We start from the raw sequence: 19,531 nt of genomic DNA, 5'->3' as shown, positions 1-19,531 counted from the left end.
AAAAGTGTGCTAAATATAATATTTGTCGAAACCAAACAGAAATTGAGAAAGGTCCCACAACAAAAAAGAACCATTGAGTCAAAAAATATGAAAGCAATAATTAGAGTATAATTACAACGTACTCTATTATTGTTTCAAAACTATCAGAGGTAAATACATTAAGCTTTGGTTTTTTATTTATTTTTATTTATTTTTTTACATAGAGTAAAACAAATGTCAAATATAAGAAAACTAAAGTGTCAAAGATAAACAAATTGAACAGTTAAATCAAAAATATAAAATAAAAATTGTACAACATGAATATGAAGTAAGAAGTTGTTGTGTAGATTTCTAATTTTTGAAAACCCTTCTCATTACCAACAAACCAATCCTAGACACCCATAACCCCAAGTGATCGCAATCACATGACCAAAAGCCCTTCTCATTACCATACTTCATGCTGTTTTTGCTCTCACAGTCCTTGTTCATTCCCAGGATCAATTAGGTTTGACAATCTAAATCTTTTGAGCACCGCTATATTTCAATTGTAGCACTCTAACCAAAGAACTAATCCTTTTCTATTTCAGGCTTCATCGGCATAGACTGATACCAGATGGCTCAAGCTATAAAGATGGAATAACAGATATCAATTACACTTCAGACTCAACCTTCACGGATACTGGTGTAAATGGGAATATTTCAACCGAATACAGGCCCAATTCTCTTGAATAACAGTCTTGGACTATCCGCAGCTTTCCTGAAGGAACCAAAAACTGTTACACTTTAAGACCTTCACCAGGCATAGACAATAACTATTTGATCCGAGTGAGTTTCATGTATGGGAACTATGATGGCAAAGGCAAAACCCCAACATTTGATTTGTATCTTGGAGTAAACAAGTGGGACACTGGCAGTGGCAGATGCATCAAGTACATTAACAAAGGAAATTATGCATCTATCCATATCAGAAGACATCTATGTTTTTTCATTGTAAACACGGGCAGTGGGACACCTTTCATATCAGTGTTAGAGGTAAGACCTTTGAACAACAATACTTACATACCTAAATCAGGATCACTAGATATCCTTCGGCGGTTCGATTGTGGTTCAACAACTTATAAAACTTACAGGTAAGCCACTTTCAATAAGCATCCTTCTGGTAAGACTTAGTACAGCCAGCTATTAAGGTACATGCTGAAAAGGCACTTCTTCTTGAACCTTAAGATAAGAAATACAAGATTTACGGATAATAAGGTATAAAAATGTCCAACAATTTTATCTCTGAAATGACATACAACGAATAGTCCGAGTTAAATCAAAATTGGGAGCTCTAAAATTTTAAAAGATGGTGAGGAATTAGAAGTGGAATAGAGAGCGGTGTTATACAAAACTAGAAATGGTTCCTCTAATTCTGCAACCTGGGTTGCAAAATTCTCTAGGCCTTAGCTCTAACACTGATATGAAAGGTGTCCCATTGCCTGTGTTTACAAGAAAAATATAGATGTCTTCTGATGGGGATATAAGCATAATTTCTTTTCTTAATGTACTTGATGTATCTGGCACTGCCACTGTATCCCACTTGTTTACTCCAAGATACAAATCAACTGTTGGGATTTTGCCTTTGGCATCATAGTTCCCATACATGAAACTCGCTCGGATCAAATAGTTCCTGTTTTTTCCTGGAGAAGGTCTTAAAGTGTAACAGTTTTTGGTCCTCTTAGAAAAACCTATGAAGCAAGGGTGCGTTTTCGGATTCGGTGTTGGACTCAGCAATTTTTTAAAAAGTAGGGTGCGGGTGCAGCGACTAAAAAATTATTAAAAATATTTATATTTATATTTATATTTTCTATAGATGTTTACTATTAAAATATTCTTAAAAAACACATTACTATGCCCTGATTCACGAAACAAAGAAAGAAGAAGGCAAGAAACACAAAACAAAAAAGAAAATACAAAAGAAGCAATAATTATTTAGAATAAAATTGAGGAAAGATAGATTTAGGATGTTTGGGCCTCATTCAAAGCCAATTTCAGTTGTTCCAGCATGATTCAAGGCCTATTTTAGCCTGTTTCGGTTGTTTCGGTTGCAGGCCGATACCACCCGATTTGGCCGTTTTGGTCGCCGGCCGATACGACCCGATTCGGCCGTTTCGGTCGCCGGCCGATACGACCCGATTCGGCCAATACGACTTGATTCTGGCCAAATCGTCCCGGTTCAGCGAGAATAGAAGTCGAGTTGGCACGAATCAAGCCGAGTCAAAGCGAATCCATAAAAAAAAAAAAATAAATAAATAAAATAAAAAAAGCTCAGACGCAGCACCGATGTGGGGGCAGCCGCATTGGACACCACAACTCGCGTCAGGCCGCATCGGACTCCTGTACGGCACCCTCCCAGCCGGGTCCATGCTTCATAGAGGAAAACTACGGACGGTCCAGAACTGTTGATCAATATTATTGGTCCTATATCCGGGTGCAATATTCCCATTTACACTTGTGTCTATGAAGGTTGAATCTGATGTGTAATTGATTTTTGTTGCTCCATCTTTATAGCTTGAGCCTTCTGGTATCCCACAGTCGATGCTGATGAAGCCTGAAATAGAAAAACATTAATTTTATGGTTAGAATCCCTTTTCATCTCCCTTATGTGTGTGTGTTTGTTTCTAAATATATATATATATATAAATAAAGGAGGTCAAAAGAATTAGATTGTCAAACCTAATTGATCCTAGGAATGAACAAGGACTGTGAGAGTAAAAGCACCATGAAGTATTATTGCAAATAGAAATTGCTTTGCCATTTCCAACACAGTTTAGATTCCTTGGCGTGCCTTCTCATATTTCAATCCTATAAATAGTGCTTTGCTCCAAGTTTTATGTTGAGAAAGTCTTACATCGATGAGATTTAAGTATTTGAGCAACTAGGTCCATTACTTCTGCATCGAAGAATGATATTCCGCTGACACAAATTCTGTCTTTGTCGAAAGACACACCAACATTTCTTTAACCTAAAAAAATATATATATAAAATTAAAAAAAAAATTATATATATATTTCCTTTCAAATCCATCTGTTGGCATTCTCTCTAAAATAGTTGAACTAAAAGTCCTTGACAGTGAAGGCAAATTTTTTAGAATCTAGTCCATGGTGTTGACAGACAGCCAAACAAATGCTAGGAGCTGTTTGAAAGCATAGACGGCGGAGTAAGAAAAGTTGTAGACTTTGTTTTTAGAGACTGTCATCCTCGAAGTCGATGGTTAAGGGTCCGTTTGGTACATGTGTTTAAAAACTGAAAATTGTTGTTTGAAAACATTTATGAAAATACGTGTGGGTAAAAAAGTGCGTTGAAATGCGTGAAATGTAGTTTAAAAACTGAAAATGGTTGTTTAAAAACACAAACCAAACACCCCCTAAGTCATTGTATATAACTATATATTATTTAATGTCATAATTACACATCCGTCGGTGTGTATATATATATATATTTAGGATTTACTAATTTGTGCTTTTAGAGCATATATTAGTAAGTTATTTTAGGAAATTTTTTATCGAAAAATGAAAAAATAATTAATTGTTTTGACAACTTTTTTAATTCCTCATAAAAACTTTTCCAAAATTGATGGTTAATACGTGTAGGCACATATTAACCAGACCCTATATGGCATTTTGTCAGACTATTCCAAGCCTTGTCCATGGAATCATCTTCATTTAATACAATCATATTGCAGAATAAATATTTAGAAAGTAAAAAGAATAAGAAATCTGTACTTCCACTTGGCTAATATAGGAAACAAATTTTTCCCACAATATCAATACGCAATAACGAGCCTCTTGAATATATAAAGAAAAATGAAATAAAAAGTTTGATTTCTTCAACTAGTCCTATATTATTAGAGACTTGTTTAGTTCTAATTGATGGAACAGCAACCTTTTTTTTGAGAAGAAGATGGAATAGCAACCTGACGTACTTCAAATGAAGTATGGCAATGGCATGAAAATTTCAGCAATCACAGACTCAAAGTGGTCCAAAGTCAGCGTTTTCTCTTTTAATTGTTAGGGCAGGATCAAGTGATATCTTTGATGTCACGCCATCATTCATGATGTGGTACCTCAGTTATCAAATTGCCCAATGGACTATAACTTAATTTTTTATAGTCATAAAACGGTTACTTGCAAATTTTGAATTCATAATTTAGTTGACATGATTATTATTTTTGAAACGTTTTATTAAATAAATGGAATTTTAGGGTTAGGGTTCTATTCTAAATGTGGGGTTTCAGTATTCTTACCCTTCAAACATTCAATTGAATGCTCAAGAGCGAAATTAAGCTTCCTAATTTAATGTTTGAGCTTCCAATTTTGTTAGATTATGCCTGAGTCGAGGGATTTTAAAAATAAATAAATAATAAAAAATGACTGAGATAATAACAAAAGGGGATTTTTATTATAAAAACAAAAACATAAGGTCATCTTTAGGGATTAGATTTAGTATGTCAGATTGGGGCTTTATTAATTATTATTATTTTTTAATAAACAATTGGGGCTTTATTTATTTATTTATTTTAAGAGAGTTTTAACCAATGGCAATTGGGGCTTCAGATGATTTGTGCAATTAGGCATATAATTGAGATGGCAATGAAGTTTTTTATTTTTTTTTTATTTATTTTTTTTTAAGGTTAGTGAGAATTTACACACAATGTCACATATGTGTGGGTGTCAGTGATATAATTCATGTGATATAAATAAAAAAGTTATATTTAAATATTTTCAATTCAAAGACTACAATATAGTCACAATCATTATTTATTTCTCAAAAAAAAAAAGTCACAGTCATTATGTAAAACATATAAATATTCCAAGGGGCCAATAATAAGAGTTCAAATTTATAAATGTCAATAAGAAGAACAAAATCATAAGTTAGGTCATGTACAAAAATGAGGAAGAGAATATAGTCTCAAGAAAGGAAAGCAAAAGCCTCAAATTCATAGAGAATTTCTAAATCCAGAACATTTCAAAGGGATAGACATTGTGTGTAATATTCTCACTTACCTTAAGAAAAAACCCATTACTATCTTATCAACTACTAACTACATATATGGCCATAATCCCCAAACCCACCTTCTTATCAACGTTGGTCCAATCGTTGAAAGAGGAGCCATGCCTCCCAATCAATTTACGAAAGGATTTTGAGTTGAAATTAAGATAGCGACATCAGCGAAGAATTTCTTAGTGATCCTGTGGAGTTGAGGGAGTCGTGAAGGGACCACTGACTATTGTAGTTACCTAGAAAGGGAGGTTTTGCATTTCATGGAATCTCACATTGCCTAGGGAAACACACGGAGATGTTCGTATAAGGAGTGACCTCCCTTTAATATATAGAGGCATTTTCTCCAATTACTGTGTCCTTTAGGAAGAAAACAAAACCATGAGGAATATAGGCCCCAAAACAGACAATATCTATACAGTCAAGGTCGAGGTCTTTACAAATGGTATCAAAGCCATGCTCTAGTTGGAAGTGTAGGCCCCACACGCAAGGACACGCGTGCCGATAAGGGGGTGAATTGAAGTGACCTAAAAATAGGGGTCTTGTAATCTATGGAATAAAGAGTGATATTCCTTTAACGTAAGGGGTGAATTGTAGTGACTCAAAAAGGGGGGTCTTGCAATCCATAGAATCCCACATTGCCAAGGGAAGCGCATAGGGATGTGCTTATAAGAAGTGACCTTCTTTTAATGGGTAGAGACCTTTTCCTCCACATCGATTATTTTGGATTGACACCATCATTGATTTTGGTAGAGTTCTGTACAACAATACTTATATATCTGAATCAGGATCACTAGATCTCATATGGCAGTTGGATTGTGGTTCACTAACCAATAAAACTTACAGGTAAGCCATTTTCAATCATTATCTTATCGGTAAGATACTTAGTATTGCCGTTTTCAATCAAGTTGCCTGATATGGTATTCTTTTTAGGTACAAAGATGATGTTTTTGACCGCATATGGTCACCCTACATTCCACTTGAGTGGAAAAATATGTTAGGTTCTATAGATTTAGATTTAAATGTTTAGAATTATATTTTTGTTGTGTTGACAAATCGAGAACAAAACATGTTTAGTCTAAGTTTAAGGCAATGCTTAAAAGTATAGGTTTCAAGTTTCAAGTCCAGCTGATTGCAGAAAAAAGGAAGTGAGGTTTTGCCTTCCTCGATTGATTGAGAATTAAACTCAATTGATCGAAAATCTTAGGTCTAGTTTTTTTTTGTAGAATTTTTAAACAAACCCAAGCTTACGAAAACATTTAGGATTTCATTTAAACTTTTCTACATATAAAAGAGAAACCCTAGCCACATTTTAAAGATTTTTTGGAAGACTTGTGTGTTACTCTTTTTGAGATCTGAGAGGTTTTGTACTTTTTAACTACATAAGAATCTACAAGAGCCAGATCTACAATCAAGTGTTGGTAGAACATATTTGCTGTATCAAGATCATTACTGATGGTTGTAACGTCCCAGTCAGTCAAAAAAAAAAAAAAAAAAGTAAAATTCAGATTTTTAGTGGACCACACGTGCCCCACCTAACCCAACAATCCCCCACCACTCATTTTCATACCATCCCTTTTCTCTCTTTTGGCCAGCCATCTCTTTTCTTCCTTTCATTTTCTTTCTTTTCTCTTTACTTAAACACACACTCACTTCCACACTCACCCACCAGACTTCACTCCAAACCACCATCTCACCATCATTTTCCGACAAAATCACCGAAAAATTCTTAAGAACCCATAAGCACCTTCACATCCTTTTTTTTTAGGTAAAAATTTCTAATCTTTTTGGTGGGTTTTACACTTTTACTTGAGGTTATTTTTATCTAAACTTTAATAATGATACCCATGTGATTTATGAGCATTGGAAGTGATATTTATGTGTTTGTATGTATGAGTTTTGTATTGGTGGAATTCTTTGATGAGTGTGTATATGGTTTATACTAATGATGACTACTTAAGGTTTATGTATGGTGGAAAGTTTAGGGGTTTTGAGTTATAACATGTGATGGTTGGTAAATCTAATTTTTCCATTGCCATTGGGTTTATTTGGAGTTAGTTGAAGTTCGAAATTTCTTGTCTTGGAGGATATTTTGATTTTGCTTTCATGGGTTTCTTAATGATGTAGTGTAAATTTTATGGAAGCTAGTCATGATGTTGGAGATGATATTAAATGGGTTAACTTTATAAATTGGAGTTTATGCCTTGTGAATCAATTTGTTGAGAAACTTTGAAAGTGGAATATATTATTATTGATGAGGTTAAATACTAGACTTGCCTAATTAAGTGCTTAGTTGGCAATTCCTAAATTGTAGCTAGATACAATTTCAAGCTCTATGCTTATTGTAATAGATTTACTTGATATTGTTTAACTTCTACCTAATCTCCTTGGAGCTTGGAGAATTAGGCTTTTTGCAATTGTGAGGTAGGTAGCTTTTTAATGGGAATTTTGAAAAATAACCATGGTATATAAATGTTGTTTTTGGGTTAGACACGCTTTTAGAAACTACCTATGGAAACTATATTTTCCTAAAAACTATTGTATCGCAACTTTAATATATATATATATATATATATGATTATATATGAAAATGCATCATATTTGGTATTACATTTAGGGAAATGCATGAATTATTGATATGAAAAAATGAGCATATTTTATTTAATCTTTGATAAGGAAATCATGAATTTTATAGTATATTATAAAATTTAAAGATGCTTATCTTGTCTTGTTACGTGGGAAATTGATAGAAAATCTCTTGACAAGAATAAAATTGAAAACCTTACAAACTTCGTAGAGGTTAGATTATTTAATGTTTTTCTGAAACTACCTGGATATAAATTATGTGTTTCAAAGTAATGTAACTTGTGAGCTTTATGTGGTTTTAACACCATGCCATGTGTGATTTTCCGATGATCACCCGATTTGGTTTTCATAGTCTTTGTGAGAACGGAATCAGATCTAGGTCAATGTCCTTTCACTTTGGATGAAGCGTTCTTCCCTGCTACCCATGGGGAGAAGAGGTTCCTTGATTGTGTGTGGGTGAGGCTGCTGTCCATGGGGCCTAAAGACCACATGCAAAAGAGGTCCTATTTGATGTGCTTTATCTGCTGCCCATGGGGGGAGAGAAAAACCTTGAGGGTATGGGTGAGGCTGCTGTCCATGGGACCAAGAGTCTACATACCAGAGAGGAAAATATCATGCCAGCTATGAATGGGTGGATCCCCTAACCAGTCTATGTGGTAGTGTGGTATATTTGTGATAATTTACCTTATGTTAGATATTATAGCTTTGGAAATTATATTGTTGGTGCTCACAGATTATAGTATATAGTTTCAAGGTATTTACGTTGAGAAACTTTGTGTTTTATTATTAAATCATTCTTGTCATAGCATATTATTATTATTGAAAATGAAACTTGCATTTCCCCCACCCTCATTAATTATTCTACTTACTAGACTCTGTCTCATTCCATTATTTTATAAACTTTTCAGAGTAGGCAACAATATTTTGAGACAGCTTTTTGGTGGCTAACAGTAGTTAGACTAACTACTAATGGAGGCTGAATTTTTGTAATAGAAATATTAAATGATGTACATCTTAGAATAGACTTGACTCATTCTTTTGTATATTATAGTGGTTGTGACGTTATTCCCACTGATGAGACAAGCTAATGATATGTAATTATTTATTCAGACCTCTATTCTTTTGTGGCCAATAGTCCTTGTAATTATTGCTAAGAGTTTTGACTTACTTTGAAAGTATATTCAATAGAATTATTATGATAATTCTTGATGTTAGTACTTGATATGATTTATGTGGATTGGATTATCAAAAAGGAAAAATCTACAGGCACTTTGAGACGTCCTTCTCATGCTTTGGACCCTTTGGGGTTTGGGGCGTGACAATGGTGGTTTGAAACCTTTGAATGAGATTTTAAAGTCACAAGTAAGGCGGCTTGTGTTGGTGAAAATCCAAGAAGAGAAAGAGTCCATGGATTTGGAGCTTGTACGTAGTCATGTCAGTAAGTTACTACTTGAGGTAGAAATAGATTTAGGGTTAAATTTGATTGTAAAAACTTCTCTTATAGTGGATTTACTTTACCTTAAGGATAGTTAGGTCAAATTTTTTCCAGATTTTTACCTTGAAATGGTTTGTTTCATCAGTTTTCCTAAGTCATCATATCGTGATATTATTTATTTTCTGCTGTTTTGCATAATATGATTTATTTGTGTTTAACCTAGATCTGAATAATTAATGTAAGTAATCACTTGGTTAATATATTAGATTAAACAATCTGGTTTAAGGGGTCTAAACAAACAAACAAAACATTTTTACCAATCTCACAATGGATGACTCAGGCAACAAAGCATACCAAGTACCATCAGTTGTCATGAGCAGTGCAGGCATGAAATTAAATGTAAATGCTTCCATAGGCTTTTTTTGGACACCTGATAATGGTAACACCGTGACCCAATATATCTACTTGCACTTTTCTGAACTTGAAAAGCTTCAACCAAACCAGACTAGAGAATTTAACGTATTTTTGAATGGAGACTTGTGGCTTACTCAGCCTGTGGTCCCTTACTACTTATCCACAACTACAGCATACAGCACAACGGGAACTACTAGAGCAGAGTTTAAGCTTTGGTTAAATAAAACTGAAACTTCCACCCTTCCGCCCATTCTTAATGCTATTGAGATTTACACATTGAAACAGCTTTTACAAGCACAAACAGACCAAGAAGATGGTAAGTTTATACCGCATAAAAAATTCAGCGCCACATGATCAATACACGATCATCATTTGTTTCTTTAACTTCTTTCATATTTCTTATTTTACTCCTATGAAATAATTAGTTGATGCTATTAAGAATATCAAATCAATGTATTGAATAAAGAGAAACTGGCAGGGAGATCCTTGTGCCCCTAAAGATTATTCGTGGGATGGTCTTAGTTGCAGCTACAATGCTTTTGATTCACCCAGCATCATATCCTTGTAAGTTAATGCCTTCTAAGTAAAGTATACATCCTAATATTTTAATTTATTCCAAATTTCAATTTGTTGATCACGCAATTAGGAACTTATCCTCAAGTGGATTGACCGGGAACATAGCTCCTTTCATATCAAATCTCACAATGATACAATATTTGTATGTATTTCATATGAACCAGAAAGTGTCCATTTTTTGCTTATTGAAACGGAATAGCATCCTTTTTTTTCATGACTGATATTCAACTCGATAGTTTGTTTATTTCAAGGATCTATCAAACAATAACTTATATTGAACTGTTCCCATTTTTCTGTCACAGCTGAAACTCTTGCGATTTCTGTAAGTTACTCAGAATTCAACCACACTGTTTCTTTTAGTAAGAATATAGAGATCATACCTACTCTCTCTTCACAGAAACCTACAAAATAACAACCTCTCAGCGTCCATCCCATGGAACTCATTGAAAGATCAAATAAGGGATCACTTTTGCTTAGGTATGCTATTTACTCTGAAAATTATCATTGTTTCTGTTTTCCTCATTTTTTCCTTATTTCCAACTTTTTTTTCTTGAAAGCTGTACTATCATATATGTCTAAACTTTAGCGCCATCATTTAGTGTTCCATATAGCTACTGTTTGTATAAGATAATAGATTAAGAGGCATCAGCTGCAGTTTCCAGTTTTACATACATTGTTGATGCTAGTGTTGGAGGAAATGCAAACCTTGCTAGTATTGGAGGAAATCCAAATCCTTGTGTGTTAGAGTCCATGCAAAAAGAAAAAGAATATTGTTGTTCCAGCAGCGGTTGGATTTTTCATCCTCTTATTATGGGGGCTTGCTCTCTTCTGGCAACTTAAAAGGACCAGGGCCGGCTCAATGAATTTGGGGGCTCTAGGCGAATACTTTAAATTGGGCCTTTTATTTTATTTAATTATAAATTCATATATTTTTTTCAATTAAAATTTATTTTTCTTGCTTTTTGAGAGGCAAAATTACTAATTAAATTTTTGCATTCAAGTTCCGTTAACATTTCCTTTTCAATTGATAATATGGCTAATCCACTTAATCTTTCTTGTGATATAGTTGATCTTAAATAGGATTTTATTAATTTTAATTTTGAAAAACTTCTTTCTGCCGAAGCAACTATAATAGATATAGTTAGTAATATTCTGAAAGCAATACACGCATTTGGAAAAGATTCTAATTTCTTTATATAATTTAGTACATTAATTGGAGAGTTATCATTTATTTGCAAAGCTTCTTTTAAAACTTTTAGTTCTGAAAATAAATCTAAACCATCAATATCTGAATAAGTTTCATGTGTGAGAAAACATTCAAGATTAAGACAATTTTTTTTCAAACTATCATTATCTAGTGATTTTAGTTTTTCAAAATTAAATAAAAAACCAAAAATATTTTCATATATTTGAAATTGTTCAAACCTACTTTCAATTGAAGAAATAGCTTGATCTACTATATATAAAAAATAATTAATTCTAAAATATTCTTCAGCAGATTGTGTTGTCTCATCATTGACATTCTCATCAAACTGTTTCTTCCTACGAATTATATGTTTTTCATGAAATATAGGCTCTATTTCCATTTTGGTTGCAATTTCTTTAGATGAATTCATAGCAGATGTAAATCCATATTTTCTATATTTTTTTAAAAAAGACATGAGACCTTTTAATTGATCTATAGCAACATCAATATGCATGTCTTTCGATTATAAATTTTTACTAATAGAGTTAACAGCAAATAATATGTCATACCAAATAGTCATAGCTAGCAAAAACTCAAAACTTTCAATCTCATATGTTGCTAAACAATTAGCTTCACTTTTTGTTTTGGGATCTTCACTTGTTTTTGCCAATTGTAACAAAGCATCTCTTATTTCTAGAACTTGAAATTTTATTGCTTTCACACTTTCAATTCGACTTTCCCAACATGTTTGTGACAATGGCTTAGGAGTTAAACCTGTCACATTATCTTGTAAAATTTTCCATCGCTTTGTGGAAGAAGAAAATAGTGTTTATATACGTTGTACTACTCCAAAAAAAGATATAGCTTTAGGACAAGAATTAGCCATATCACATAGGACAAGGTTGAGATTATGACAACCACATGGTGTGTAAAATGCTTTAGGATTTATATCAAGAATTCTTTTTTGTACCCCTTGTTTTTTCCCTTTCATATTAGACCCATTATCATATCCTTGTCCACATACATCATTAATATCAAGTTCAAGATTTTTTATTGCACTTATAATTTCATTGAAAAGACCTTTTCCAGAAGTATCATCTACCTTTAAAAATTCCACAAAATGTTCATCTATTTTTATCGGACTTATTGAAATATCCACACATCTTAGTATGAGAGTCATTTGTTCTTGATACTTACATCAAGGGTACAATCAAGTATAATTGAAAAGTATTTTGCTTCTTTAATCTTTTTTATAATTTTACTTTTAATTTCATTTGCTAATAATTGTATCACTTCATTTTGTATATTATGTCCAAGATAATGATTATGGATTGCACCATGTTGAATACGTTGAATATGTTCTTGCATTACTGGATCAAATTCTGCAATCATTTCAATTATACTTAAAAAATTTCCATTATTTTCTTGATAGATCTTTTCATTTTTTCCTTGGAATGCCAAATTATTTTTACCAAGATTTTTTACCACCGCTATTATTCTTAATAACACTTTTTCCAATGATCTTTCTCTTTCTTAATTTGTTCTTTGACATTTTTATCAATTGTTTTATTCTTCAATAATCTTAGTTCTAAATCAATCCAAGTATTCATATTAGTAATATGCTCATTGGTTGTTTCGTGATTTTTAAGAATAGAACTAATATTTTTCCAATCCTTAGTTCCTCCATTAGCTAGTTGATTTGTATTAGATTTTGAATTAAACAACTTGCAACAAAAACAAAATACTTTATCTAGATCTTTCGAATACACTAACCATTTTCTATCATGTTTCTCTCCATTTGGTAATTTTCGAATATAATGCGTAGTAGAAAAATGTCTAGAGTTCTTATCTATAGGAAAGTTTAGATCATCAACTCTTATTGGACCATTTTCTACTAACAAATCTCTTAATTTTATATCAATAGTTTTCCATTGACTTGGATCAAAAATATTTGTAGGAATATAATTAGGTTGATCATTAATATTTTCACTCTCCTCTAAATTATTTTGAGCTTCATTATCAAGAATGGTGACATTACATGTTTGAACATTATCATGACCACATTCGTTATTATCATTTTGTTGTATATTTTCATTATCTTCCAACTCTTTTTGATGAATTTCTTGTTCATTTATGAAACCTTCACTCAAATTTTCTGCAAAATTTTGTTTTTTACTAGTAATAAATTTGTCCATAGCTCCTTTTTGAGATTCAATTAGTTCTTCTCTTTATCTTTTTTTCTTTTTTTTTTAGTTTTTCATATCCAGATGGATATTTTCTAGTAGACATTTGTAATTAAAAAATATTTATGAATAAATGAAACACAATCTATAATAAAAAAAATAACAATTTAACTAGAATAATATAAATTTAATGTATAAAACAATAGAACCTGGTTTATCAAAAGCACAATTGCAGCTCTACTTAATATGATCACTTTACACTTTAAACCTGCACAAAAAAATTAAAATTAATATTAATACAAAGTAAATTATTCTAAATTTATAATTTTGTTATCACTTATCAATACTCTTTTTTTTGTGTAGCATTAAACCTTTTTTTTTTAGCAAAAGATTGGATCCACTAAGACCAACCCACTAGCAAAATGTGTAAGACTCAACTTGATCCACACTAAATCTGAGACCAGCCTAGAGCCCACTATCCCTCATGGCTCCATCCCACTAAATCTGGTTTCTTAAATAAAAAAAAAAAAAAAAAAAAAAAAAAAAAAAAAAAACCGTGTAAAGCCAAAAAGAAGAATAAAACAAAACGTGTAAAGCCAAAAGCAAAAACAAAACAACACTTTAAATCTTTAAGGGGTCCATTTGGTTGGACCATTCCATAGCCAGATAGGCTTCTAGAGAAATCTATAGCCAAAAAGAAAGAGTAAAAACCCAGCAGCTCCTCTTCAAAAAAAAAAAAAAAAAATCCATCAGCTCTAAAGAAAAAGAGTAAAACCCAGCAGCTCCTCTTCAAAAAAAAAAAAAAAACTCAACACCCATCAGCTGAAGAAGATCTAAAGCCAAAAAGAAAGAGTAAAACCCAATAGCTCCTCTTCAAAAAAAAAAAAAAAAAACTCAGACACCCAGCAGCTAAAGAAGACGAAAGAGGCAAAGGAAGAGAAAGCAAAAAAGAACCTGAAATGAAGCTCTGTGAACACACCAAGTCTATTGCTAACACCAATTGATGAGTAAGTTAACTAAAAAGAGTGTTTTTTTTTTTTTTTAGAATCAAGATGGAGAGAGAGTCAAAGAGTGAGAGTTTTTATTTCTTCTTTCTTTTTTCTGCCTTTTCTTATATGTTTCTTCTTTCTGCGGTTCTGCCTATAAGCTAAAGATTTCTGCCTTTTGCAATCTTTTCTTCTGCAAGCAAAAGATTTGGGGATGGGAATAGTGTCACTTCAATGTAAGAAACAACCATTTTTTTATTTATTTTTTTCAGATGATGGGAATTGGGATTAGCTTTAATGTCAGTTCAGTGTGAGAAACGGCCCCCCTTTTTTTTTTTTTGATGGGAGTTGGGATTAGCCTTCAATCTTCAAGTCAGTTCACGGGCTTTTTTTTTTTTTTTTTTTTTTTTTTGCCTTCATGTTAGGTTCAGAGCGAGAAACGGGGCCATTTAAAAAAAAAAAGATGAGAAATTAATATTATATAATATATTATTACTATTTGGGGGCCTTCTTAGAAGTTGGGGCCTTAGGCGGTGGCCTAAATCGCCTATAGCTTCAGCCAGCCCTGAAAAGGACGAAAAAAGGTCGATTTTTTCAAAAAGATTTAACGGTTTAGATTTTACAAGGATATCATTCACTTCAAATTGTCATGATCTTAGTAGATGTGCCTACAGGGGAGGTGAACATTGTATCCAATGAACAAGGTCGGGTGTTAGAATCTAAAAAACAGCAGTTCACATACTCAGAGGACCTCAGCATTACTAACAATTTTGCAAGCGTTATCGGGAAAGGAGGCTTTGGAACAGTTTATCATGGCTACTTAGATGGTTTTCAAGTTGCTGTGAAGATGCTTTCACCATCATCGGTTCAAGGGTATAAGGAATTTCAAGTAGAGGTAGGCAAGGGTGGAGCTAGGAATTTTTGTTTAGGGGGGTCAAATTGCGGCACTAATATACTTGTCAAGACAACCTCCACCTACATACATATAAATAAATATATATATATATATATATATATATAGACACACATGTTTTTTTATTATATATATACACTTTTTTATTTGATAAGTTATATATATACACACATCCAAAAAAAAAAAAGAACTTAGTATTTTTAATTAAAATTATGTTTGATGATGATCTTTCATAAAATAAAATTCATTTTTTCCATTTTTATAGTAAAATTCTTAAAATATTTCATTTTAAATACAAATTATCAAATTTTATACTAAAATAAGTAAAAAAAATCTTTCAATTGAACTAATGAAATTTTCAAAAACATGAACGATCCAAAACTTGGATGAATAAGTTAAGCTCCAAACATATTTGAAACTTTCTTACTCTAACTTATTATGTAGCAATTAAAGACATATTTCATGTGCAATTTTAGTGACAATATTTTTTTAATGAGTCAATGACTTGTTAATCGCCACATAACTGGTTAAAAAGGATAGATTCAAACATATTTTATGCCAAACTTTATCAAATATTTAACAGATGGAAGAACATATTTTACAATAAAAAATAGAATTACAAAAAATAAAGTTATATCTCTATATCTATTAGACCAATTATTTTTTTGAAGAGCATCACTAGACTAATTCAAATATTTTGGGGGGCGGGGGGAACTCTTATTTTTATAGACTAAATTTTGAAAACATTAATATATATATATATATATATTTTCAAAATTTTCAAAATTTTGGGGGGCCATGGCCCCCCCACCCTTCAACATAACTCTGCCCCTGGAGGTAGGTAACAACTATTCTTAACCGTGTGTGTGAGTGACAAATAAGTTGATTTTGATGAAAGATAATCACGATAGCCTTATGTCCTAGGCTGGAATTAATCACCTTTAGAGAGAGGGAAAGCAAGAGAATTACTGTGAATGCAAATGAGAATATATTTGGCATAGTATTTTAACCTTAAAACCATGGTAGCTCATGCTATTATCAAGGTTTTCAGACTCGGACCGTTCATTGAATCGTAAAAGGGAGAGGTTCAAGATTTTTGAGGTCAAACCGAGGTCGAACCGGGGTTGAATTGTGATGACGTTATAATTAATTTAATAATTAATTCAAGCCTAAATATAGATATTAAATTTATAAAACTAGCAAAATTGACTAATATATCTATATATGTGAGGGAAATTTAATGATTTTCAAGCATATATGTAAAGTTGTAATTTACAACTATATTTTATGTTGGCTTTATTCCATGACAAAAAGTGTTGTAATTGTTCTAATTTTGTTCCTTGTATTTTGTGGGATTTTATTGTATTGGGTTTAGTATTAAGTTGGTGAAGACTCAAGCTTAAATGAAGAATCAGTGGATTTTGTGAGAAGCTCGCGAGAAGTTAAGCCGCGAAAGAGCATGTGAGGAGCACATGACTGGAAGCTAAAGAGTTGTGCTAGGCTATCGTTTTCGTGAGTGTCTCGCAGGTAAGGCCTTCCCGCGAGATAGTCGCGAAATATTCTGCCTGGAGGATTTTTATGTGTGAATTCCTTACCCTTCACCCATACTATATATACCCTCATTACCCACAAATGTAAGTGAGGCTATTCAGAAAGAAAAACCCTAGATAGGTTTTCTATAACACACACACGCACCCATCTTTTTGAGAGAGAGCTACTCATCGTTAGTGAGAAATCATTGTAGCCTCTTCTCCATCTCTCTCCCATTGTTATACCTTGAGAGGAAATTTGTACCCAAACAAAATCCACACCTATTCAGAGTGTAGAGATTGTTTTGGAGCTTGGGAAGCTTTGGGGAATTGCCAAAAGAAGCCGGTGAGGCTTGGTGGATGCAATCGGGTTGATTGCGGGATTCGGAGAGCTAGACAAGATACGGTTTCGAGAAGCCTTGTTGGAGTAGGAGCTTGGAGGGTTTAGGTACAGAGAGTAGATTAGGCTTGGAGGGTCTCTTGCTTACCCATGTATCCCAACTGATTGTCTAGTGGATCGATTATCGCTTGGAGGGCAGCGGAGAGGTTTTTCGCCGAGATTCTTTGGTTTCCTCTTCGATAACACGTCTCGGTGTTATCTGTGTTTGCACCTCTCTTCCCTACTCTTGTTTATTTCATTTTACTACTATGTTGCTTTAATTATGAAGTAGAGTAGCTCTCTTGCTTGTTTGCTTGTGTTTACACTATTCCGCACTTAGTATTAAGTTAGTGTAAAATCAATCAAGCCGTAATTTAAAATTGGGGGTTTAAGCAAGCTCTTGTGTTTTTACACATTTTTTTGCTTTCAATATATTTAATAATTAAATAAGAAAGTTAATAAAATAAAATAATAACCATGAAAACATTAAAATTTATGATTAATTTTTGAAGTAAAGTTGAATATCTTTGAAGGATTTTAATTATATATTTTTTTTATTCCTTGTAAGAGATGGATAATTTAATTAAGTAGAATAAAATTGTGTTAAGTTATTTTTATAAAAATAGATAAATAAAATTGCTAAGGGGTTGGATCGCATGGTTCTTGCCACCGGTTCTACATGGACCGTGCGGTCCAACCCCGGTTTTAGCGGTTCATGGAATTACCATATATGCCCGGTTTTCTATGCTTAAAAAAACCGAATTTCAATCCAATTCCCGATTTTCATGGTTCGACCTCCTGGTCCGGTCCTGGTCTGAGAACCTTGGCTATTATAAGACTATGGTAGCCCATAGTATTCTATAAAATTAAGGTCATATATGGAAATATTCTATGGGTTTAGCTTACTTCCATTACTTTTTTAATGAGAAACTGTCACATCATCCATTAACTAAATAAAATATGGAGATTAAAACTCATTATCACTTACCATTGTGTATTTAAAACAAAAGAAGACCTCTAGTTAAAAACGTACTAGAGGTAAGCCAAATTGATATTATATAAAAGTCTTCAATATCAATTGAATGGATCAAGGCCAACCAAGAAACGCCTAAAAAATATTTCCAAGTGGGAAAAACCCATGAAAGTGAGAAATATGGAAAGACTTTATAGTAAGAGCACAAAAAGATATCTCCAACATGTGTATTTTATGGAGCAAGTACCTTTGTGAATGTCAGATAACAAACCAGGAACGTCTTTAAGAAGAAATTGGCGCATGAGCTAGCTCTAAGCACATGTGAGACACGTGAAAGGTGTCTTTAGAATATAAAGCAGAGCGAGCAACCATAGGGCAATGTATAATTAGGATTGATTTTTGATTGACCTCAAAATATTTTTCCATATCGACTTTTGAGGTCTCAAATTTTATAAAGAATTCTATATAGGACATCTTTTGAGTTCACATGATATATATGAACTAAGATGTGACCTTAATCTACAGGCCAAATTTCTTACGAGAATTCACCACAAAAACTTAACTTCTTTTGTTAGATATTGCCATGAAAACACCAATATGGGGCTCATCTATGAGTATATGGAAAATGGAAACTTGGCACTGCATCTATCAGGTATTGATCATACTAAAAATCTTTAACCAGAAAAATATTTATTTTCTTCCTAGTTGTGAGTTCATTAAACTTTAATAATTTAGTTGGATCTATTTTTCTTCACAATAATCATCATTATTCAACGACTTTCTTCCAAGAATCATGGCCGAATGATTTATTTTGTAGATGCAGATTAAAAATGCAAGTTTCTTGAGTTGGGAAACTACACTCAAAATAGCGATGGACTCAGCACAAGGTCAGCCAATACAAACTCTCTCAACGACTTTCTTCCAAGAGTCATTGCCGAATGATTTATTTTGTAGATGCAGATAAAAATGCAAGTTTCTGAGTTGGGAAACTACACTCAAAATAGCGATGGACTCAGCACAAGGTCAGCCAATACAATCTCTCTCTCTCTCTCTCTCTGCACAATGGTTGCAAGCCACCAATTATACATCGAGACGTTAAGTCTACAAACATCTTATTGGATGAAAATTTCCAAGATAAACTATCTCTCTCCGCACAATGGTTGCAAGCCACCAATTATACATCGAGACGTTAAGTCTACAAACATCTTATTGGATGAAAATTTCCAAGATAAACTAGCCGATTTAGGGTTGTCTAGATCTATCCCCAACGAAGGTGGCACTCATGTATCAACAAAAGTTGTTGGCACCCCAGGGTACCTTGACCCAGAGTAAGTATTTTCATTGCTTAATTT

At 32.9% G+C, this 19,531-nt stretch overlaps 1 pseudogene; it reads left to right on the top strand.

Moving 5' to 3' along the window:
• Positions 1 to 296: 296 nt before the first annotated feature.
• On the top strand, positions 297 to 19,511 carry LOC115990096 (annotated as a pseudogene).
• Positions 19,512 to 19,531: the final 20 nt, after the last annotated feature.

The sequence above is a fragment of the Quercus lobata genome, chromosome 5 (genome assembly GCF_001633185.2).
Source record: "Quercus lobata isolate SW786 chromosome 5, ValleyOak3.0 Primary Assembly, whole genome shotgun sequence".
NCBI classification, from domain to species: domain Eukaryota; kingdom Viridiplantae; phylum Streptophyta; class Magnoliopsida; order Fagales; family Fagaceae; genus Quercus; species Quercus lobata.
Note: the sequence above shows the minus strand (reverse complement) of the source record. Positions and strands in the feature narration are given on the sequence as shown.